Source organism: Heliangelus exortis, chromosome 15 (genome assembly GCF_036169615.1).
Source record: "Heliangelus exortis chromosome 15, bHelExo1.hap1, whole genome shotgun sequence".
NCBI lineage: Eukaryota > Metazoa > Chordata > Aves > Apodiformes > Trochilidae > Heliangelus > Heliangelus exortis.
This window is the reverse complement of record NC_092436.1, coordinates 10328155-10351809: the sequence shown is the minus strand read 5'-3', so window position 1 is coordinate 10351809 and position 23655 is coordinate 10328155. Positions and strand designations below refer to the sequence as shown.

Below are 23655 nucleotides of genomic sequence, written 5' to 3'. Positions count from 1 at the left end.
TCATAAGGAGTTAGCTGAAGGCCAACAACCAATCCTCTCTTTTACATGACCACAAACTCACCTGCTCTACTTTGTCACCTTGGTCTGCCCAATAGAGACAAAAATGTCCCATCAGATGACAGCGATGGCCAACCCTGTTTCCCAAGATATTTTCCTTGCAAGGCACCACTTGACTGAGACATTGACACATTCTCCATCCAATTTATATCCATCCCACTCAAGCCCCATCTAGTTCCACTTTCTGTCACTGCTGAGCTGATGACAACAGAGTTGAGTCATTCTCCTGAACGACTTACACCCCCACTTCCTGCAGTACTGAATTGTACTGCTTCATCATTGTGACACCTTAAGTGAAGTTGCACATGGGATGGACCAATCAGTCCGAAAAGTCCATTATATTTTACCTCCAGATGACTATCACACCGTTCCTTGTGCTCTGCTGCTCCACAAAGGAGGAAGGGAGATATAAAAGAAACCTTATGTTCCATTTCTGAGCATCTCCCACCCCCTGCAAAGAATTGGACTTACCACTGCAGTTCTCCAGCTTCACTATTCTCTTTTTAAATGTAAGGGTTTCCAAAAGCCCTTTCCCTCATCCTTTATCAGCTTTGCCTTTTTAGAGCCAAGTGTTGTGTGCTCTGATGCTAACTTGATATGGCCTCTGACTTCAGCAGAGATGTCCTGCAGACACCCATTGTTATTGGGTAACACAGAGCAGTGGACTAATAAAAAAGTCATGTGGATGTTTGGAAAGCCTGTTTAGCCTTCCTATAGAACTTGCTGTTCTCCCCCAGCTCAGCCTCTGAGTTCTTGGAAGTACAGGGAGCCATTCAGCTTCAACCCAGTATTTGTGATGCCTAATTGAGGCCAGAGGAATTGCTCTAGCATAAATAAAGACTGCTGCTACTATCTGAATCCCTGATTTCAAGAGGCTCCTCTCTTTCTGTGGTCAACATCTGCCAAATTAAAGCTGTGATTGAATAAAAAAAGCTGCGACTCAATTCTCACCACATTTCACAGTTAGGGTCATGATTTTTGTCATCACTCCATCTCCATCATTATCAGAGAAAGAGAAGTTGTTAGCAGGGACCAACTGGACAAGATATTCTGAGGCCACATTACACCAACAGTGCAGAGTGACAGTGAATTCAACCTAGAGATAATTTCCTGCTCATCACAGCAGAGCAGTCCAAAACCAAAAAAACGTTGCAAGAAAATATCTTCCCCACAACAAGATCTGAGGAGCAGAAAATACCAGAGTGATCCAACTTATTCACTCCCAGATAAAAAAGCTCCATCTGTGACAGAGACATTGTCCCCTCTCACAGCACTTGCCTTTTCTGTCACTGCTGTCTCTTTCCTCCCTATGAAGAACAAAGCTGATAAGAAGTCCTTTAGTTGTCAGAAGAGACAGATTGCTGTACTGATTTTAGTCAAATTTCACTCCAGCAGGTTAAAATACAGCACTTGGCTTAGACAGGGAAAAATATAAAGCTAGACATGACACATCACCTGAAAAAGAAAACAGAGTCCAGATTTAAATAGAAGAGAGAAGAAACATCCTTTCACTGGAGGATTTTTTTACAAAACAGTTCTTAAAACTCACAGAGAGAGGCTCTGGCTTGATAAACCTGGCACAGAGTTTAATGGGATTGTATTCCCAAGGGCATGGGAGTCACAAGTGGCACAGAGGACATGGCAGAAGCCAGCACCTTGCACTTGCCTGCTTGCAGACAGAAGGTTTTTTCCTCCTTAGCTTCCACCCCTCTCTCTTTTCAAACTTACATCAAATTATTCTCCACTTTCAAAAATGAAATTTTAAATTCCATATTTGAGCACCAAAAAGACACTAACAGAAACCTAAATACCAGGGCTGTTCCCTTGGAAAGGGCACATGGAAGCACTTCTGCCTACCTTTTCCCTGTGGCCAAAAATTAATGGCAGTAAACTTTCCATGGGCTGCTAAAGGGTGACTTTGTTCCAATGTAGAGACATCTGCACAAGATCCTAATGTACCCCATGACACGTTTGCAGAAGAGGTTTAAGAAAAGAAAGCAGCTATAAAATCTGTGTTATTTACTGTGACAGTAGCACTATGAAACTTCTCAACTTGCTGCTCTCACCTTTAGCAATTACAATCAGTTGGTAACCAAACCACTACAGGTCTTTTACTGCAGCATCAAACCCTCAGCATTGGAAGCCAAGAGAAACATCTACTGTAAGGCTGTGGGTTGCTCAAAAGGACTGAGATACAGTAAGAGATATCACTCAGTGAATGGAAAGAAAAAAAGAAGGGTCATCAAGTTTAGTGAGTACATCAGAAGCATGGGTGGAAGCACAGATTTCCATGGCATTGTCACAACTGGGTTTGTGTTTATAAGGACAACCCACAATGCTCCTCATCATCACAAGGGACTAAAAAACTTACATGAGTTTGATGGGGATTTGTACAGGGCTAAGACATCTCCTTCTTACTCACTTGTCATAAAACTTCCCCCTAATTCACTGGAAATTCTCCCTCCCCAGAAAACACTTGCCAGCAACTCTTGCTCCCAGGCCAGCACAGACAGGACACGGGACACATAGACCCAGAAAGGCAGCAGCTGCCCTGTGCCTGCTGGCAAATAAACTTAAGTTTGTTTGCACTGAGAACACATGGCAGAGAAATGTGCACTATGAATGTTAGAAAACACAGAAACCCTTCAGCCTTGACTTGGTGTGATGGTAGGGAAGGTGACATGAGGCTCAGTGGGTGACCTGCAGGATGCCCTGTGCAGTCACTGCCTCTGCTGCTGACCTCTCCCAGTGACCTGCTGCTCACCACAGCACACAGCAGCTCTACACTGTAATGAGATCCTTGCATTTACCAATTCTCTAATAAATTACTAGCCAGTGTAGTGCCCTCCTACTCTAAATTCCCTTTAGAGGTGCCTGCTGGTGGCCTCGTGGCACAGGTTTGCTTATATCCCAATGAAAACATCACAGGTAGGGATTTGGTCGCTCCACAGCACTTCTCTGCTTTACAAGAGGCAGAGGCTCCAGCCTCCTGTTTAAAAAGCTGCCCTACTCCAAAGCAAACAGAAAATGACCCGTGGAAAATGCACATGACCAGGGGCACTCATCTCACAGACAGACAGACTGCAGCACTGTTCTGAGCACTGCTAATGAGCACACCCTGGCAATTGTGTGACACCATCTCCCTCCTGCCACCAAATGCTGGAATGCCACAGGAGAGCCTGGTGTCAGTCCCAGCTACCACTTCTCTACATGGGACATTATCCTTTGCTTTGCCAACTGTGCATGCAAAACTTTTTCACCTGTAACAACAGGTCAAGTGTTTGGATTCCTGTCCTGCCTGCAATCCTGCTTGGAAAGCACTGGGGCTGAGAGGGGAGCCATGAGTCAAAGCAGATGAGCAAGCCAAGAAGGAAGCCTCATCATGCTCTGCAGAAAAGAGCTCTCTGAGCCTGTAGGCACTGATTCATTGGCAGCATGAGGAGAGGGGCTCAAGTGTAACTCACCTTTTGCACTACTTCCAACTCCTGCCTGACTTCCTGCATAAGGCATGGTGTGGTGGACATGTTCCACTCCCCATCTGGAGGTCATGCATCACTATTATAACTTTATTGTGTTGGAATACAATTCCTCTGCTTTATTTTTATTGCTGTCATAAGATAGTATTGTAGCCTGTGAAATGCAAGCAGGAAATAACCTCCTGCTTTGAAGCCTGGCACTGAGACACACCAGTTGCTGAGTTTATGGTTCTGCAATCCCTGGACTTCAGTAGGAACAAGAGTATTTCCTGGCCTAGGTATTTTGTTGTTGTTGTTGTTGTAATTACTTCAGTGTAACTATGACTAAGAAATCAGTAGGGTTGTACTGAATTACATCTTCTGTGATTTCAGCTGTGCAAAACATTTAAGTGAAGCTTCAGATCATTCAGAAGCATTAAAGATTCCCAGTTACTTCTGCCTGGCCAAATGACCAAACAATGGGAAGTTTTGGGGTGCATCTGTCTGAATAACCTTGCAGCAGAGGACATCTCACAGAGGCTGAGATGGAAATCTATAATCCATGGTGCAAAAACTGACAAGCACAGACATTTACCCCTCCTGCCCCAGAGGGCCAACAAACCTGGTCTAATGTGAGCACTGTCCTTGCTAAAAAAAAAAACCCAGAAACAAACCCCAAAACTCTCTACACATTAGGAATCCAGACAAATAAACTAATACAAGTGTAAAGCTGCTGCCAGCAGACAAATCTCAGGGCACTGCTGCACACAGTTTAGCTCATTGCATCTCGTTCACACTTTCTCATCAACTTCAGTTGCCACAGGCAGACAGGAGCCAGGAGGTTTCTGCTGTCCCTGGGGTGGAAATGCCATGACTCCACAGGACATTTTAGAAAATGAAGCAGAGCTCTAAGCTGCAAATATATGTAACCAACCCAACCGACTCATGCTTCTGCTGCAGTCACTTTACACTCCATTAAAAGATGACAGCTTCTAGAGATAAAACTGGCTGGGTATGTTCATCTTAAACCTGATCTGCCACTGGCTCACTTCAAAAATTAGTTAGTTGAGCAGCAAGATAAAATGATCACAGTTCCCTAGAGACTCTGTGATTCTCCCCATCTGTACAATGCATATAAAGTGCACAGCTATCATCTTTTCTGGTTAATAATAAAAAAAAAAAGTCAAAAGGTTAATTAATTACTTTTTTAAAAGATGGAGATGATTCAAGAGGGAATATGCTATTATACATTCTCAGCACAGAGGAGCTGGTGTTACTGACAAAATAGTTTGCTCCAAATATTTCATAGCAGTAACAGAACCACTATTTTTTAGATTATTGTGGTTACTTACATACTGCAGCAGTAAAGCAGTAACCTTCTCCAGTGGTGCTCAGAGGGTAAGAGCCAGAGTACACAATTTTTTCTTGAGAGAAAACAGTCAAAATGATCACTGTGGGCTCAGTGTCTAACTAAGCTGTGCCAGCAGCTGTGCTACTGCCCACACACTGCATCAGTCCAGGGCAAGGGCACTGAAACAAGAACCAGTTCCCCAGTTGCAGGCTCTGCCAGCTCATCACCTCACCTGGCAGCACTATATGACCCCAGCACAGAGCAGGTATTTGTAAGTTAGACCTAGTAAGGGCCAGGGGCTGTGCTGGCAGGGTCTGAGCAGAAGCTTGGTCTGGAAGGAAGCATGGTTAGGAAGCATTCATGGGGAGGAAGCATCCTTCCCTGCCAAACTGAACCTTTCAAGATGCTGCTGCTGTTTTCAACTTCTTTTGCATTAATTTACTAAATTTCTCAATCTTTTTCAGGTCATTAAAAGTGAAGAAAAAAAAAATTGGAGCTATGAGTCCTGGAGTTCATTCTTTGGTGGGCTAAAGCTGTGAGCCTTATGGCACTGCTGATGGGAAGCAGGAAAAGAATAAATGAGCTCATGGGGCAAGCTGCTTTCCAATGGTTATGTCCAAAGTAAGAATGACAGAACATACTTCAGGTGGGCTGCAAGTGCTCATCAGATTTCCCAGGTAAAACAAGATGTCCAGACACTAACTTCTGCCACCAGACACCTGGTACCTGTAAGATGTCATGCAGCTCATTTTCAGCAGTTCCTGAGCTGGTCAGTGTGTTCCCTCATCCTGCGGCATCCCCACCAGAAAGGACAAACATGGGGCTAGATGTTTTACACGGGATTTCATGGTGCCACACTAGGAAGAAACGTTCACTGGAGTAAAAATTAGTGATCACAGCAGTTCTTTACATTTCTGATAAACAAAGAGAAAAAATCCTAAGCAGGAATTCAGAAAGAGACTGACACGTGCATTAAAGAGTTGATACTGAATCTAATTTGTGTTTTTCACACAAATGAAAACAGTGAGCTATAACAAAAGGCAGGATGCAAATAGAAGAAAACAATAACCACGAGGTCACAGTCCTGCAGCATGGGTAAAAATAGAACACACACTCCTCAGCTGGTAATGATGTCCTGACCAGAAAATCCCACACTGAACTCAGCAGCAGATGGGGGTGTCCAAGTCCAGGGTCCCAGTGACTGCCTGCAGCAGCCTTGGAACAGCCAAGCTGCTCCTACCCAGGATCTGTCTCAGGGAGTGATGCTCTTCTCCAGCAAGAAACCAAGGTGGAGGAGCAGCAAAGGGGGCAATGACAAGCAAACAGAACCCAGTTAGCAGCCCAACCAGAGAGGCAAACCCAGGGCACTCCAAAAAGCCCTCATACTGAGAGACACAGGAAGGATCCCTCTCCTACCTGACCCTCCCTCTCCTACCAGCAGCCACAGTTCCCCCTCCTGCAGCCACTGCCCCCGGTGGGCTCAGGCTGGGCACCCATGGGTGATGCTGCTCTGGGCCTCCCAAATCAGGGCACCAGGTAAGGGCATCTTTTTCTAAACCAAGGCTTTTTAGAGAGCTGGGAAAGGAGCTCCACACGTGGTTGCTCTTGATTCCCAGTACAATCAGACAAGCGGAGTTAGCAGGAAAATATACCAGCACTTTGGAAAAACTAAAGTGGATAATCTAGGTAATTATAAGCCTATCAATCCAAGATTGCTTTCCAGCACAATAATTAAACGGCTCTTAGAGAATGCAATTAATCAAGAATTAAAAATGAGGAATGGAATTTGGAAAAGCAGTGCGGATGAGAGGAGAATGAATTTGCCATCTTGATATTTTCAGTGATCAACAGTAATAGTGCTGTAATAAATTGTTGTAGTCTCTGATTTCAGAAAAGCATTTGATTTGGTACATGAGGTTTTTTATAAAGAAGCAAGGACAATACCATCTCCTTACAGGGAGTTAAACCTAAGATAGCAAAGGGGTCTCAAATGCACATGCAAATGTGGAAATGCTGCCTAACCATTCTGGTTTTAGCACAGTCCTTTGGGAATGTGCTACTGGGATTTCTGCTATTAGGTTTTTCACCCATGCCAAGGAAAAATCCCTTTAAATCATACCTGAAGAATTTTCTGGTGACCAAGATCTGATGGAATGATAAATTCAACAGGGCAGCATAATGATACAGAGCAACCTGGATTTCCTGTGTACAATGGCCAAGGTGAGGCAACATATTTGGAAGCCCAAATAAAGGCAATATTTATAGAATGGAGGGCAGTTTGGCCTTGCAAAGAGATTAGTCTGAAAAGAATATGCATTGCCAGCTCCATATAAGTGCCTACTGCCATTTGTTGTGGCTAATACAATTCTCAGGAGGATCCTGAAATGAGAATGCAAGTATGTGGCTGCTGTAGTACCTCACTTCTTGCTGATACTCACATGTAAGAAAGATGTTGGAGGGCTGTAAATGCATAGGAGAAAAACCACACGCCTTATAAAAGAACTGGAAGAGATGTTTTTACCATAGGATACTTATCGAGAATAATATATTTAATTTGTGCCAGGAGAGGCTGAAGAAGGACTTGAGTATGTCCTGCAAGGAGGTATTTGAGAAACAAGACACTGGTGATGGGACAGTATTGATGGCAGAAGAGGTTTTCGGGGGTTGGAAGTTGAAACCAGGTAAATTCAGACAAGTGAGAAGAAACACTTTTGACTTGTACAGATAACAAGTACAGCACGACCAACACACTCCTGTTAAGAGGCAAATCTCTGCAGATAATGGCAAGGCAAAATCTGTGAGCCAGTCTTATGAACAGAGCAGAAACTGGATCTGCTCCGGGCAGCCTGGCTAATGGAGGGGAAAGCTATGACTGAAAAGATGAAATTACAACGTGAAAGCATTGCAGGAGCATCCAAGGGTGTGAAGATTGAGTAATGTATCCAGTCATATGCGTGGCATTTACCGAGTAGTAATTCCTGTCTCTAGGCACTGATCTCAGTCGTTCATTCTTTGAACACAATAAATCATTCAGTGAAAGGAAGATTCAGCGAAAACCTGTGAATGCAGTCAACTGATTCTTTCTGTTCGCGTGCGATGAGCCAAAATCTCACTGCCTGCCTAAGCAAGTGAACCTTCTAAAGTTCAAACAATGGAACTGCAGGAACTTGATTCTTAAAATAAAATAAAAAAAAATCAAGGAAAAGAGAAAAGACATGTAAAATATAAACCTGTGCTGAAGGGGCAGAATTTTCCTTTCCCCTCTTTTTTAAGAGGAGAAAAAAGAATTACCCCTTTGTACACCCTGAGGCTTCAAGCTCTTTCAGAAGAGATTTAATCCCCCAAGAGAGCTGTTTGGAGCTTTTGTTCAAGATTTCACACAACTAAGAGAGAAGCAAGTGCCACTTCAGAGCCTTGTGCTATGATAATTGACAGGATAAAGGGAAGCAAAGAAAAAGAACTGCGTGTTCCCAAGCAGACCTAACTGTGCCTGAAAGCAGTTGCTTCCCAAACTAATCCTTTAAGTACCCCATATCCTTGATGATTTACGGGTGGCATTCAGTCAGAGGCAGCCACCTGCAACAGACTCTAATTATAGCCTGACCTGTTACTAATTACTGTTTGACTAACCCACTGCTGTTGCATTATTGCCCTAAATAAATAATAAACACTCTCCTCTGGCAGTGTTTACGGAACTGATTTCCCATTCAGCCTCCAGCCAAAGCTGGAAACACATCCCAAAGCTGGAAACACATCCCAAAGCTGGAAACATATCCCTCTGCAGACCCCAAGGGATGGACACCAAGTGCTGAGAATTGGGACAGTCCCCACCTTGGCCAACAAACCACTCTCTCAGCCTGGGTCCTCAGAGCTGGAACCAGGGACCGATGTGGCTGCACAGGAAGTGCTGAGGATCCCCCAGTCATGATTCCATGATTCCTAAGTCTCCCTCAAAAAGATAGAGAGGGGAATTCACATCTTGCCCAGCACATCTGTCGGGTACTCCAGCTTGTGGGATCTCCTCCTTGATGCTTCCAGGCACACACATGGCAGTACAGAAATTATAGCAATGCAGGGGACAATAAATACAGCACTGATCTGCAAATTGGGTAGCTCTTTATAAAAATGCACCCAAAGAAGTGGCTTAGAAGTTGCTACTCAAGATTTCCTGTTATTTGATACTCCTTCTATGGAGTACAGGGGTACACAGTGGTGGAGAAGGAGAAGCTGCAGCCTGCAGATGCAGTTTAGTATTTTGAGACTGCTTTTAAAAACATCTATGTGGGTGTTTACCATAGGATCTTTTTTTTACATTTTCTTCACTGCTAGTGAAAGAACCAACTTTTACTCATACTTACACAGTCCATTATAAAGTAAATAAAAAACTCTACTTGTCCTAAGAAGTTGCAAAGTACTAAATTAGCCAAAAAATAAATCCTTTTGTCAGGAAACAAGTTCCAGATGTGGATGCCAGACTCCTTCCATCCAAAGCTGCAGTATTTAAGGGCCCACCACACTACCTGGATACAAGCGAAAAATAGCTCTTCACTGGCTTCCAAGGCAAGGAAAAGACAGGAATGTTGTTCTCAGGTGGATTAAGGACACCTCTGTGGTGCAGCCTTTAGCCCTGTGCCCTGTCCAAGGATGTGCTGCTTGTCCTGCCCAACAGCTGCTTCTTGTCCACAAGACAGCAAACTGCACCTCCTGACACCAGGCTGCACACTGGAACTGCTTCTATAAAATCACACTGCTCTCATCTACCTCAGGAAGCTCTGACAGATGCAATACGATTTAAACCAAATGTGATAAAAGACAAATAATAATGGAAAAGACTGAAGGGCATATGGTCCAGAGCAGAGGCTGGGAAGGGAAGGTCACACAGCCAGCAGTTTGCTGTTAAAGTTAAATCTGGATTTATAACTGATTGGATCTTCTGCAATAAACCTTCCTGCATGCCAGACTGTCCTGAGATGATTTCCAATATTCCTACTGATGCAAGAAAGCATTTTTGTAGGATTTGTTCAAGCCTACTAGAATGGCTCATCAAGGTTACTGCAGCACTTGAGGTTCAGCTGGGGCTGGTGCATGTGGCCAACAGCCATGTGCAGGGTGAATTTATGAATATCACAATCTGTGTATGTGCCTCCTTGGGATTTGGGACCTTAGTTGACATGATTCCTACCCTTAACTTCCCCAAGCCAGTTTTGTTTCTGCACCCTTTCTGGATGTACATGCAGCTATTGCTCTCATGCAAAAGCTGTGCAGGTAACAAGCATTAGGTACTCACTCCCCCAGGCTTTACATGGGGACCACAACACTCAAGACAGAAGACCCATGAAGTATTTGTGCACGTTAAGTAATCCAGAAATATGGCAACACAGCTATTTTATAGCTGCAAACCAAAGCTTTTCAAAAGCATGAATGGTCTGAGCTCCAGCATTCTTGGGTGCCTTTTTTTTTTTTTTTAATCCATTCTTGTCTTTTTCCAGCCAGTTCTCTCCAATTACAAGAACACAAACCATTGATTTAGTCGAGGTCTAGGAACACACCTAGTGAATAACAGGCTCCTCGGGAGGGTTAGCCTGGTCCTGTTACACAGATCAGAATAAAGACAAACTTACAGCCAACACAACCCTGTTAAACAGCTACCAGTGAGGAGAGAGCAGCTAATCAAAATGCCTACCTACATGCTTTTCTTCAACACAGGTAATATTCTTTTGGAAGGGTTTTAGTCAGCTGTAAGTCACAACAGCAACTCCTAAAAGTGTCAGCTCTGAGCACTCTGCCAGGATGGCCCAACAGCCAGGAGCAGGGGGGTTCATGTTTCAGAGATGGAGGCTGAGGCAGACCTGGGTGATAAAATACAGCTGCTTAACACCAAATTACATATTTCGTTCAGAAAAAAACAATTCTTCACTCCCTGCCTTAAAAATAAGGATCAGGCCTTCTTCATGTCTGAAGGCAAATCTCAAGTGAGCAAGAAAAGAGGCAGAGGTGAAGAAGACTCCTGGTATGGGCTGAAGCACTGGTGGGCTGTACCCCAGGCAATGCATCACATTTTCATAGCTTTTTATTATATTTTTTACTTCTACATAGCTTTGAGACCAACAGACAGAAGACACTTTGAGTTGATGCTCTACTCTGCTCAGCAGAGGAAGCCAGAGGCACCTTTCTGAATTACAAGCATGGTCCCAGTTTCCCCTTAGAAGCATTTGGAAAGCCCTTGGTGCCAGCCAGCAGCCCTGCACTGCTGCAGTCCATCTCCTGCTCATCCTCCTCTTCCTTCTCCTGCTCATCCTTCTCCTCCTTCTCCTGCTTATCCTTCTCTTCCTGCTCCTTCTTCCTGCTGAGCAGCAAAGGCAGTGGAGGGGAGGGAAGGAAGGCTGAAAGCTGGGAAAAGGGAGAGCCCTCTGAGCCTTTCAGTTGTCCAGAGATGGCTTAAAGATTTTCTTTAACACAGACATCTTCCTCCCACCCCTTGTTTATTTTCTGGAAGCAGGGCAAGGTGCTCCCTCAGGTGTGACTCCGATTGCACAGACCTGTGAACTGATGTTTGACTGTGCAGAGCATCAGAATAAAATGTCAGAGACATCTCAGATCCCAGTTCTGTGAGGCTGGGTTTTGATGTCTTTGCTCACAGCAGAGGTTATTTTATTCCTGAAGCAGTGATGTTGAAAGCTCTGCTAAAAAGGGAGATACCAGTCTATACAACAGACACCAACTCGCTTTGACTTGGCTGCTGGTCCCCCTGCCTCAGCCAGTCCTACTGCAACACCATATCCCCTCCCCATTGCTAAAAACCTTCCTTATTAAAAGCAACAGATCGGGCATTTAATTTTCTCTTTGCATGGCAGGAACTTAAACCAAGTCCTGCTCTGAATGATGCAGAAGAGAAGTTTCAGTGTGCTTGGTCACTGCCTGCAGCAGGAAGGGATTTGCTGTCAGCTCCAAGTGCTGATTGAAAACAGCTCAGCTTTTGTCAAGCCAGATACCTCTGTTCACTCCAGGAATTCATGGGCAGCAATCGGATGTAATCCTGCCTGCTTTTCATCACAGCACATGAGAAATTGGGATACAGTTGGGGAGAGGGAGAGAGAGTCTGAGATGTGATGAGAGAACAAATCCATCCTCAGAAAAGGAACTGATTTTGATTTTTTTTTTCCCCCCCTACTTATTTTACAGTAAATAAAGAACTAAGGAAGATTGCTGAAAATGTGTCCATCCAGGCATCAGCTGAATTTCCTGCTAATTGTTTTGGGATGATAAGGGAGGAGGGAAGGTGCTGGGACACCACAATAAACAGTAAGAGGTGTGATTGGTAGCTACCCAAAACCTTACATCTGCACATTTGTAGCTAATGATAGAAATGAAAGATGTGTTCTTACAAAAAACCCAAACTATTTACTGAGTGATGGTGAATGTAAAAAAAATTAACATTCCATCTTACAGGGCAAGAGAGAAATGGGAAGTCATTTATCATGGTTGAACAAATAGGAATAAGGACCAGGAGGTATCTGGGTACTCATCCTGGAGGCACTCAAGAAGGAGGCAGGAGTACCTGTGGTTACAATGCAGCCTTTGAAAACAGCTGTGACAACAAAATGCATCTGTAGAGGGAAGCAGGAAACTCTGAACTGAGACAATCTCCTCCCCTGTTACCTGTATCTCTGGCTTATTGTATTTAACCAAGCTTTTGTTTCAAACCAAAAATATCCTAGTGGAAAACAGCATCAAAATCTTTCATCAGCACCAACTTAGAGCAAATAAAACCTGTGATCACCAGCAAGTCAGCAAATCCAGTAAGGAAACAGGTACCCCCCATGAGTTTTCTTTGTGATCTTAGCATTCCACAAAAAACAAAACAAAACAAAAACAAACAAATAAATAAAAACCAAACCACAGACTACACTGAAAACAGCCTTTTCCCACCGGAAGTTTCCATTTGTCACTTAAAAAGCCTTACTATGAAGGAAATCTGCTAGGTCTGTCATTTCAGTTTTTTCTCTTCACACAGACTGTAAAACAGACTCTTAGGGCATGGAGAGAAAAATCAGATGGAGAAAAGAGCTGGGAGAGCCCCTGAGGAGCTGTTTCATCTGCACCAGCTGTATTTTAACATGCTGTAGATGACATCTGGGGATGAAGGCTTCAGGTTCCCTTGTGCAGTTTCCCAGGGGGAATACACACGTAGGAATTATTCTCAGGTCCATCCTAAATCTTCCCTGTCACATTTTATTACTGTGACTTTGTTTTCTTATGCCCAAGAGACACTGAGAGCTGTTCACTACCCTCCTTTCTGCTCACACTCCTGCCTCTGAAGAGCAGGACCACGAATCGCCCAGAACTCCAAGACCATCCTTCTCCAGCTCTGCTCCTCTCTCCTGCTGAGAGCTCTCCCTCATCCATTCCACACCTTCCCTGAAGCCCATTTCCAAACCTGAAAAGTGTGCTGAGAGGAAGGACTCCTTCCTCTGCCTTACACATCACATTCCCCTTCATCACTGCTGCTTTGGTGTTTTTCAGCACTAGTTGGTGGGTTTTGTTGATTCCCTGCTTTCTGTGCATACCTTCTATGTCCCTTCCCATACAATACCTTCCCAACCAAACATTCTCCATCCATTTCTTGTGGAGTGAGTGATTCCTGCCTCAGCACAACTCATTGTCATCAGGTTCATCAGTCTTCATCTGAAGATCCTTCTCTGACAGAGACACCCTGTGAGGAATACAGCTCAAGTCCTAAAAAAAACCTCAGGAGAGAGATTTGGGGTTTGCATATGATCCATCTTCATAACCTCTCAGTCAGGAGATGTAGGCACATGGGTAGGCCATGGGCTGGAGGCAAACAGGCTCTGCACCCAGTTCCTGACATGAGACACAGACATCTCTGCCACCTGGAGAATGAAAATATCGATAAGAGCTACGTGTTCATAATAACTTCCTGCAAATTTTTATGGTTCATAACTGAATTCAAGTGGAGTGGACCACCCTCCAGAGGCCATTGCATGGCCAACATAGCAGCAGATTTCTGCAGACACCCTTGGTTCCCCAGGGGGAAGCCTGCCATGTGCTAGAGAAAGCTTAGCAGAAACCCCGACACAGTGAGATCTTAAAATCTGCTTAGGAAATCTGTGTTTATAGTCGAGCCTGGATGTATGACTGTGGCTTCATGTTCATTCATATGAAATATGAACACTCCTGGCAGTGAAAATGGCATATTGATGGTGAGATAGGATCTCATGATCTCATCCTCCTTACCTGGCCAAGCACATGACACCACATTTACACCAGCCTCAGACTCCACCCTAGTACTGTGCTAGCTGGAGGACACACAACACCTGATCAGCACACATCCTGCCAGGACAAAATCCCCTCCATTTAAGACTGTTTTGACAAACTTAGATGACTCGGAGAGGGCATGAAATATCTTGGTGTTTCATGTTTCTGACAGGGCACTTGGCGTTAGCCTGAATTTACCCACACTTGGACCACAGCTTTAGCACACGCAGCTATCTTAGGACCTAACTTCACACACAGCTCTGTACTGTAGAATTTGGAAGACAGCTTCCCAGACCACCATTTTTTCAACTGCTCTGAGGACCATTACTTATGGCTTAGCATCTCCTGCAAAGGCCAGATAGGCAAGGAGACAAAAGTTTACAAGAGAAGAGGCTCCAGATAGTCTGGCAGTGCCTCCCCAGTTAACAACAGCAGAGCAGATAAGGAGCCCCTGCCTTCCTGAAGCCAAGAAGAATAGAAATTCTAGTTCACTCTTTGTTTAAAAAGTGCAGGGAGACAAAGGAATTTAAACTTTAGGTAGGTTTTTAGTGCCTAAATAATTCTCCTGTAGAGGAATGGCCAGATGAGAACTAAAAGGATGAAGACCTTTCCCCACAAAGTCTCCAGACACTCTTATATGGGTTGTTTGGAAATTCTCACAGTCGAGTGAAGATTTAAACAGGATTTGGGGATTTTTTCTCTTCTACTATTATTAAAGAAAACAACTGGCTTATTTCTTTTTCTGTTATTTCACATCTGATATTTTGGAATTAAAAATGAAAACATTTCTTTAGCTACACTTTTTCTTTTGTTTGTGTCTTTCTTTAGTAGGTAGGAGAGCAGAAAAGACCATCAGAGAAGTCCTTTTCTGGCTTTAAAAATCCATAGATTAAAGTGATAATATTACTGGCAGCTTCAGGGTGGGCAAGGTTTCAAAATCTGAAATATTTTTTCATGGATGAGCACCTTTTCACTGGCACAAATTGGTGCAGTGCCACAGCAACACAGAGCATCTCACCTGTGCCATGGACACTGCTTGACGACAGGGAAGCAGCTGGGGCTCTGCAGAACAGGGGTTTATACCTGACCCTGCTGCTAACAACGAGCAGGCATTTAGAGAAATCTGCTTTTGTCTCAGCATTCTTTCTAAAAGAATGTGATTCTGAGAAAACGGGATCTGGGCAGATGGTTGAACAAGTGTCCCACCACCACCCCACACCAGCCCTTTGCTTCACTCAGTCTAAGCTGGGACAAAGTCCCTGTCCTGCTGCTCTGCCACAGCTCACTGCAGCCCTGGTGCCTACAGCTGTGCCACTGCCATGCAAATGCTGAACCCAGAGCCACCAACCATGACTTCAGCTTTGCAGCATCCAGCTGAACACAACTCTCAGCCAGCCAGAGACCAAGAGACAGGCACTGCTGAGGGAGGGAGGGCGGGCTTGGGGATGCAGCTGGGAAATGGGGTGTGTGGGTGCAGGACCACGCAGACCTGATTTTTGGAGGTGTTGAGCCTACACAGTATTCACTGACTTTAAACAATGCTGTGGGTGCAAGTACTTTTACAGGCAAAAGAGATAAGGGAAGGGTGGAGTAGGTGGGGATGAGATATACAGAAGACAGGGCACTGAAATCCTGTCTTGGCTCTGGGAAATACAGATCCAAGGATCTTGGGATCGAAGAGGATAACCCAGAAGGAAACGTTCTCCCTGCTCCACTTTGTGTAACAGGTCCCTGCTGCACCAGACAAAAGCAAGTCGTGTCTCTGTAAAACTCAGACCATCTGGGAATAAGTAAACCCTCCTGTCTGCATCAGGACACAGGGACAACACCACAGCAACAACAGCACAGAAGGTCAACAAGCAGCTTTTCACCACTATCTTCCCACCCCAGCCTGCAGACAGGACTTGGCTGGGCTCTCACTGCTCACTGACATCACTGTGCCCTGGACTCAGGGGTGATTCTCACCCTGGTAAGCAGCTGCCACCCCAGCACCCATCTGATGGAGACATCAGCACACAAACCACTGGGTCAGTGCATCTCCTGCTATTTCCTCTAATTTTTCCCTTAATCACATAAAATTGCCAAAGTTCAATTTGTCTTCTTGCAGTGTAATTTGCTTTCCAGCATGCATTGCTGGCTGTGTCTCTAACTGTGACCCACATGTCTGCAGCCACTTGAACACATTGAGGAGAGGCCTGAATTAGATTATTTGTTCTAATAAGTCTAATGGAATCAACCAACAAGACCAGATTAAAGTCAGCTGCTTAAAAAATACTGGTTTCAGTTTCATGTTAGCTGAGAAAACAAGCATATGGTTCATCTTCCCTCTCCCATCTCCTGACCCACACATTAAGGCTCCTGTGGAAGGTAAACCACTGCACCACCTGAGGCAAACATTAGACCAGGCTTGATAATCACCAGCTTTTTCAGAAAAAAAGGCAGCCCCAGGAAGCCCAGGAAAAAGAAGTGTGAAGAGATTAAATGTGAAAACCATGAAGCACTTCTTCCCTCTTCCCCATAAATGAGGTTCATCATAATTCAGCTGCAGCTGGCCCTAAGCTAAAGGTAGGGGTTATCTTTCCTATGGCTTTACTTCTACACACATGCAGGAGGCAGGAGCAGAAGATGCCCTGGTGTTCACCCTCTGGTGATCAGAAGGAACTGCCCTGCTTTCCAATCCCAAGAAGGAATTCAGCTGTGGTGAGAAATGATGCCACATATTTATTTTTTTTCCTCCATCAGCCCAGAGGAAGAATCAGATAATAAGACAGTTGAGGGAAAGTTTGTAGACCTCCCTAGAACAGTCAAACAATGTCTATATTATTTAATTTGGTGTTTGGTCTTAAACTTGGACAGTTTTGAGACTACCTGATGAATCAAGCACAGGAACAATCACATCAGAACAGAGAATGATCTTTGACACAGAAGGCTCTGTCAACTTGGCACACTGTCATCCCAGATGTTTAACTGCAGAATTCTCAGTATTTATACCAACATAAACTGTAGTCCTTGTGCTACATCCTCACCCAGGCAGATAAAATCAGCGTGGCTCCTCAATTAAATTACTGAGACTACTTCCATTCACATATTTGCATCTCAGATTTGACCCAAGCATGAGACCTTTGCCATACCCCACTTCTCTGCTCCTACACACCAGCAAGCACTAGAAGGATGGCACTCCCCTGTTTTCAAAGGACAGCTTTGGTTTCAAACACAAGCCCAGAAGGAAGATTTACATATTGTGTAGCATGGCAGTTGGATGTGCAAGCCAGTATGATGTCTCCTCATACCTTCTCAGCATACACTCTACACCCTTCACTTGCTGCTCCTACAATGAAGGAGACAGCAGGAAGCATGATCTGGATTCCCCCATGTCCTTCACATTCTCCAATGCACTGCATCCTGCAGCCTCCAGCTCAGGAGCAGGAATACAGAAAGCATGAGAGGCCTGAGGTGTCCTCAAAGGAGAGGAATGGGGATGGGGAATTCCAGTCTCCTCCTTTTCAGCATCTCTTTCACCACACCCTGTCCGCAGTCCCCTGTACCATGCCAAGCCACATCTCCCTTGCATTTACCTGGTAACCTCTTCCACCAGGTCCAAGCAGGGAGTTAGCCACAAGTCTTAGACCCATGCTGGTAGGCACCCTAACCCAAAGGACTACCTTGTCTTTGTTGTGCCTCAGATTTCCCAGAGATAGGGACTTCTTGGAAAAGGAGAGCAAATGTGGAAAACTTGAGCCATGCCAGCTGGCTCCAGAGGATGGAGAGGAGGAGGTGGGGGAGAACCACTGATGGCACTCACAGGAACACAGTTGGTGCAGAGGAGCAGCATGTACAATTGGAGACTTCCTAGAGGGCTTTAATGAGCCAAGAAGTGCAGTCAACATGCTTGTTCCTCTTACTTTTCAAGCACTGTTTACAAAGGCCTGGAGAAATTAAACTATTTATGTCTATCCCCAGGAGGGGACTGTTTAAGAAAATAACATCAACATACCTTAGTCTGGAAGTACTTATTATCTATGTAAACACACATTCACTTATATGTTTGTTTTTGAATGGCATTACTGGACAGTACTGACAGTGCCAAGGTCAGGCCAGGAGAGAAGAAAGGAAGCAGTGAAGATCTGTTCCGATAGGAAGGCTGCTGCTGCTCCTTGGACATCGCAGGAGTTCCCTCTCCTGGCAGGAACGCCATGGGAAGCCGAGTCCCCACCGCCCGGAGCTGGGGGACACCTGCAGCTCTCAGATCTCTGGTATTTCCCCCAAAAGTGGTCGGTCCTGCACAGACCGCTGCAACATCCTAAACTGCCTCAACCAGGCTATCCATCATCTGCTGCAACGGTGACAAAAATCTAAGTAATCTCCTAAAGTCTCTACTTTGCCACTGCTATCCCAAGCTAAAATAGTCAACTGATGTAACATGGAACAGGAAAAAAATATCATTTTCCTTCAAGAAACGCAGGGTAATGTTCCCATCAAAATAAAAGTATTTTCTTTTTAAAAAGAAATGAAGTCATAATGGCATTACACACTTCAAAGTACAGTCCAGGCACTCCTGTCCGGGAGCTTAAAGCTAGCGAAGCAGGACCTAGTCCTTTCCGCACTGCCCTGAAGCAGCAGAAACTTGCAGCTGTGTAATGTTTTAATTACTCACCCTCAAGTGAAGTTTCCAGGGGGGGAAGTTTGTTTTGGAGTTAGGAAAGATGCCTCGAGGGTTTGAGTAAATGACACTGGTTTTTCATTCACAGACACAGCTCTGTCTCCTGGCGTCAAACCCGCGAACTGGCTCCACTCCCAGTACCTGAATCAAGGCACTTAGACAGGAGCAGGACTCCGGATAACTTCCCTCGGCTCCGGAGTAAGTCTGAGCAAGGCTGGCGTTTAGCAGCTACAGAATGCTTAACCTCAGCGACAGGAGCATGGAAGCGATACGGAGCTTGGATAGCTTGGATGTGACAGGGGAAGCTTTGCACAGTGGATCCTGGGACATGAATCTCAGAGCTGCATCCCATAGCTCCATCCCTGGAAAAGACCTTCCTTCCGCGCCTTCACTTGGGCGAAGTTTCCTACCCCTGCGGAGCCTGACGAGCCTCTCCGCCCGGTAACTTCTACTGTGGCACCGGGCTCCTGCTCTGTCCCAGCCTGAACACCGTTTCTTGCCTTCCTGCGATCGCTACTGAGTATTCCATCAGTTTGCTGAACCTCCCGAGCTTGAACAGGCGCAGTGGCATCAAAGCTGCCGGCACACGCTCTGGTAACAGACGCCGGTACAAACCCCTTGTACCCAGCCGGTGTCTGCGCAATTAACGCACACGCCAGCCTTCCCTCCAGCTACACAACCACCCGCACCAGCCCGTGCCAGAGCTGCAGGCACTCACGGGTGCCCACATCCCGGCGCACACAGCGGCGGAGCAGGGCTCCTCTCCTCCCGGATGCCCCTCACTGCTCCGGCCATTCACCCCGACCCGGACGCGCGTGTTCCAGACCCGCAGCAGGGCCGGCGGGCACCGCATCACCCGAGACAGCAACACTCCTGCCTCCCGGAGCCAGCTCCGCGGGGAGCTCGGGGCTCCCCGCCGTAAGGGAGCTGCGGGGCGCGGCCGGCACCGAACCCCTGCCCCGCTCTGCCTTCCCGGCCCCAGCCGGCACCGCTCCGCCCCCGCTGCCCTCCCGGCCCGCCCCGGGGGCATCGCCTTACCATCGCCGGGACGGAGCCCCGGGGCTCCCCGGGCGCGCCTCCTCATGGCGGCGGGGGGGCAGGACGTGGCTGCCCGGACCGCTCTCCGCCGCGGTGCGGTGCGGTGCGGGGGGGGCCGCGCTCTCCGCCGCGCTGCGGGGCTGCGGCGCTGCCTGCCCGGGTGCGGCCGCGTCTGCCCCCGCCCCGCTCCGCGGGAATGCCCGCCCCGCCCCTCCCCGGGAGCCGAGGGTCCGGGAGCCGCTCCCCGCGGTGCTGCCTTCACAGCTCCGCACAGAAAAGTTGGGCTGGGGCGTTGCGCGTCCGCCCTCTGCTCCCCCGGCGGAGCGTGGCTTTGGCCGCCTCCCCGGCAGCCTCATCCCTCCCGGAGCGCGATCCAACACGTGGTTCCCAAGTCTTCATCTGAGTTTTGGGTAGGGCACGTCTCCTTTGATCCTGTCAAAGATTTTCAGATGCTTCTCCCTCTCTCGGCTTTTAAAGCCAACTTCAGGGATTTGTTTATTTATCCGTGTGTGAAATGAGCAGCCGGGAAGCCGAGCCCAGCGAACTGCAGGGAGTGCATTTTTCACTTGCAGATTCAGCCTGGTTCTTTTGACATTAGTAGAGCTTTGACAGCAGAAAATCTGATCCTGTGACCCTTACAAACTTCAGGCTTGGCACAGGTGGATACGATAATCAGCTTGTCATCCGAATTTCGAAAATACCTATTGCAATATGAGACTGAGCGTAAAACCAGGATCTGAACAGCTCCATCTTCAGCTCACCTTTGACATCTGGATCTGCTCGTGTTTTGGGGCTTTCAAGGCACTGTGCCTTTTGTGCAGTTTCTCCTTCAGAAAGCACCTGTAAAGATCTCATTTAAACAACAGGCTTGGTACTGACAGCTGCAGGGAGGATTTCTGACCAGACCTGCTTTTGGAAATTAAATTATATTTCTCCAGCTGCCAGCACTCAGCTTCACCTGCAGCTCGAGTCTAGTAGGATTCCCTTCACCAACAGTACCTCCAAGTCTGCAGATGACATGAGTCCTTCTTTCCCTCTGTGTGGCTCTGTGCTCTGCTGTGAGAAACACAACAGCCACAGAGGATACAGGTAACTCACAAACTGAACCCCAATCCGTAGGTCAGGCTCTTCAGCTGTCTCTCCAGCCAGCTGCAACTTCTGGTGACAAAGGTCAGCAGATTGGACTCTTAAAGAGACTGAATCTGTTGAGGGAGGTCCATGGTGTGGATTTAGGCACTCATATAGCTCCTCCTGGGCTTTGTGGGTCACGCCAAGGAATGCCACTAGGGAGCTCTTAAGGGTGCCCTTAGAAGTGCACTGGAATAGGGTCATCCAGAGCACACAAGTTCAGAGAAGTAATTAGATCATAGAATGTCAGAATTGTCTTGCTTGGGAAAGACCTTTAAGATCATCAGCTCTTTCAGTAGAGATATTTTTCCTAATATCCAACCTCATCTATCTGTTTCATGCCTTTTCATCACAGTTTAGGTCCTTGCACCTGGAAAAAGGACATCTTTGATGGTGTGTAGAAGCAGGAGGAACAGGGCACCCAACAAATTCCAATATATGTTGCTTGCTGACAAGATACATAAAGTTTCAAAAAACAAATGTATATTAAACACAACTTATCAACTTGTTTAATAGGATGCAATTTTAAAGATCTAATGGGTTTTGGCAGAGATCTTTCAAATGATTTCTCAAAAATTTTTGTGGTGTTTTCAGCCATTGCAGGCACACACACCTTCTCAGGCTGCCTCTGTTGCATGCATTTGCTCATCACTATAGTAACTGAAAGACAGATAAAGAATAACATTAAGAAAAGTGAAACATGGATTAAATCCATGAAGAAATACCAGAATGGGAGCAGTGCCTGAGCAGAGAGAGGTTACCTGCTGCTGCTCCTTTGCAGCCTTTGTCTTAGGATCCTTGCTCTCTCTTTGCTTTACCGGTGCAAACTGTGAAATGGGGGATAGATTTTGATGCATGGAAGGGGAAGAGTGCAAGACCCTTCCACCCCCGGGTGCTTCTGAACCCCAAGAACAGGCCATGTTGAACCCCAGTGTTGTCAGCAGTTTTGGTCACATTACATCACATCTCCTTTGAATGCATATTCCCCTACAGGATTATCAGAGAGTTTATTCAGCCTGAATGGAATGCCTGCAAAAATTTAATTACACTTCTAAAAAGAAAAATTGGAAAGGATTGGAGAAGGAGATAAGGCAGTGGCTTTTTCTTCTTCTTTTTTATTTTCTCTCTGCCTTTTTTCCTTCTGGAACAATAATAAAGCCAAAGATCTAGTTGAGAAAAAAAGTGTCTGAATGATTCATCAGGACTGAATCACAGTCACTATGCAGTGGAATTTGCTGCCTTCACTTCTACAGTAGTAACTCTGCTGCTGGTTTAGAACACTGACTGCACTTTCAGACACAGATATAAGGCAGAGAGAGAGGGAGATAAAACCAACTTAACAGAGAGGCTTTTTGGTGTGCATGGGGTGTTCCCTTTGAACACAGCATGGTCTCCTTTGCCCACTTGTGTGGGATGGATTTTATTAAAAAAGAGAGCCTGAATAAATTAAGTTTCTTAGGGTTATACCTGCATGATGTAGTCCTCCCACTCTAGAGAAAGATTTCTTTTTTTCTATTCCATTTTAAGTGAAAGCTTCCTCCCTCTCACTGGGAGGTTACGTCTGAAGTAAGTACTCTGCCTGGGCCACGGCATCCATTGATACCCAGACCCAAGTTGAAAAGTCTGGATGTGGTAGCTGAACACCTCTGACTTCCCAGTGGTTTGGATTCCTGTCCCTTTTGAGAAGGAAACCATTTTGAAGAGGTGAGGCAGGAGGAAAATTTTAATTCGCATCTGATTTACAGCACCATCTGATTTAGTGGTCACCCTTAGCTTAGAAGTATGCCATGATTATGTCACTGTTGTCATCACCTCCTTTCTTTATGTTATTCATTATTCAGTCCAGGGAGCACTGATGCTACAGCTTTGCCATGAGTCCATGTTCCTGGACTTGTGATAAAAGTGCCCAGGAAGGGGGGAAGCAGTTCAAAACTGAAGTGATTAAAAAGAAGAGGGTCACTCCAGTGATTCCTAGACAGACAGATTTAAATAATCAAACTTTGACATCTGTGGTATGAAATCTCACCGTTTGCAGAGCACTGTCCTTTATTCCCCATACCTTATAAATAAACACTACCTAGATATAGGGATCTAAAATCCAGCTTAAGGCAGGTCTGGCTTTTAGCTTTAAGGGAGAACATTTGTATGAATCTCCAACAGTGTAACTATCACAGTCCATAATACAGATATAATTAATTCAGGTTTCATCTGAGGATCAAAAAACTATTTTGTAAGCATTGAAAACCCCTCTCAAAGTGACCTTTAGAGGAATTAATTCTCTCGGGACCAAAGAAGAAACCAAAGCTGTGAGCAGCAGCAGAGAGTCAGAGGTGGAGCAGGGCCAGGCAGCTCTTTCTGGGACAGAGACTTTGCTTTGGAGAGCAGAGCAGCCCCTCCAAAATGGGTGGCTTGAGCTGTCTTTTGCAAAAACCTTTGTCCCTCAACTACACAGCCCCAAATTTTAAATATTTAGAGATATGTAAGACCACCCACCCCTTTCCTGGTCCCAGTCATGCAAGTTAGAATACTAAATAAATCTGATACCAGGGGACTTGCTTTCCTGTCTTTTTTATAGAGGACAATTTATTTGGAGACAAATTCCACGTTTACGGTCTTTAAGCTAGAAACTGCAAAACAACCCACCAGAAATTTAGGGAAGAGAGAGATAAAATTAGAGTTGATACTAAAGC

At 45.7% G+C, this 23655-nt stretch overlaps 1 protein-coding gene across 4 annotated transcripts in view; it reads right to left on the bottom strand.

Annotated features, from left to right (window-relative positions):
• Window positions 1-19967, bottom strand: part of HTR4 (5-hydroxytryptamine receptor 4) — a 91264-nt gene extending 71297 nt beyond the window's left edge. For 3 of the 4 annotated variants that reach the window (XR_011728849.1, XM_071758847.1, XM_071758849.1), the window contains exon 1: window positions 18794-19749. The gene's annotated coding sequence lies outside the window, so the exon portion shown is untranslated. Of the gene's footprint in view, window positions 1-18793; window positions 19750-19837 lie in introns of those variants that run through there. The other variant, XM_071758848.1, reaches the window with a different exon arrangement.
• Window positions 19968-23655: the final 3688 nt, after the last annotated feature.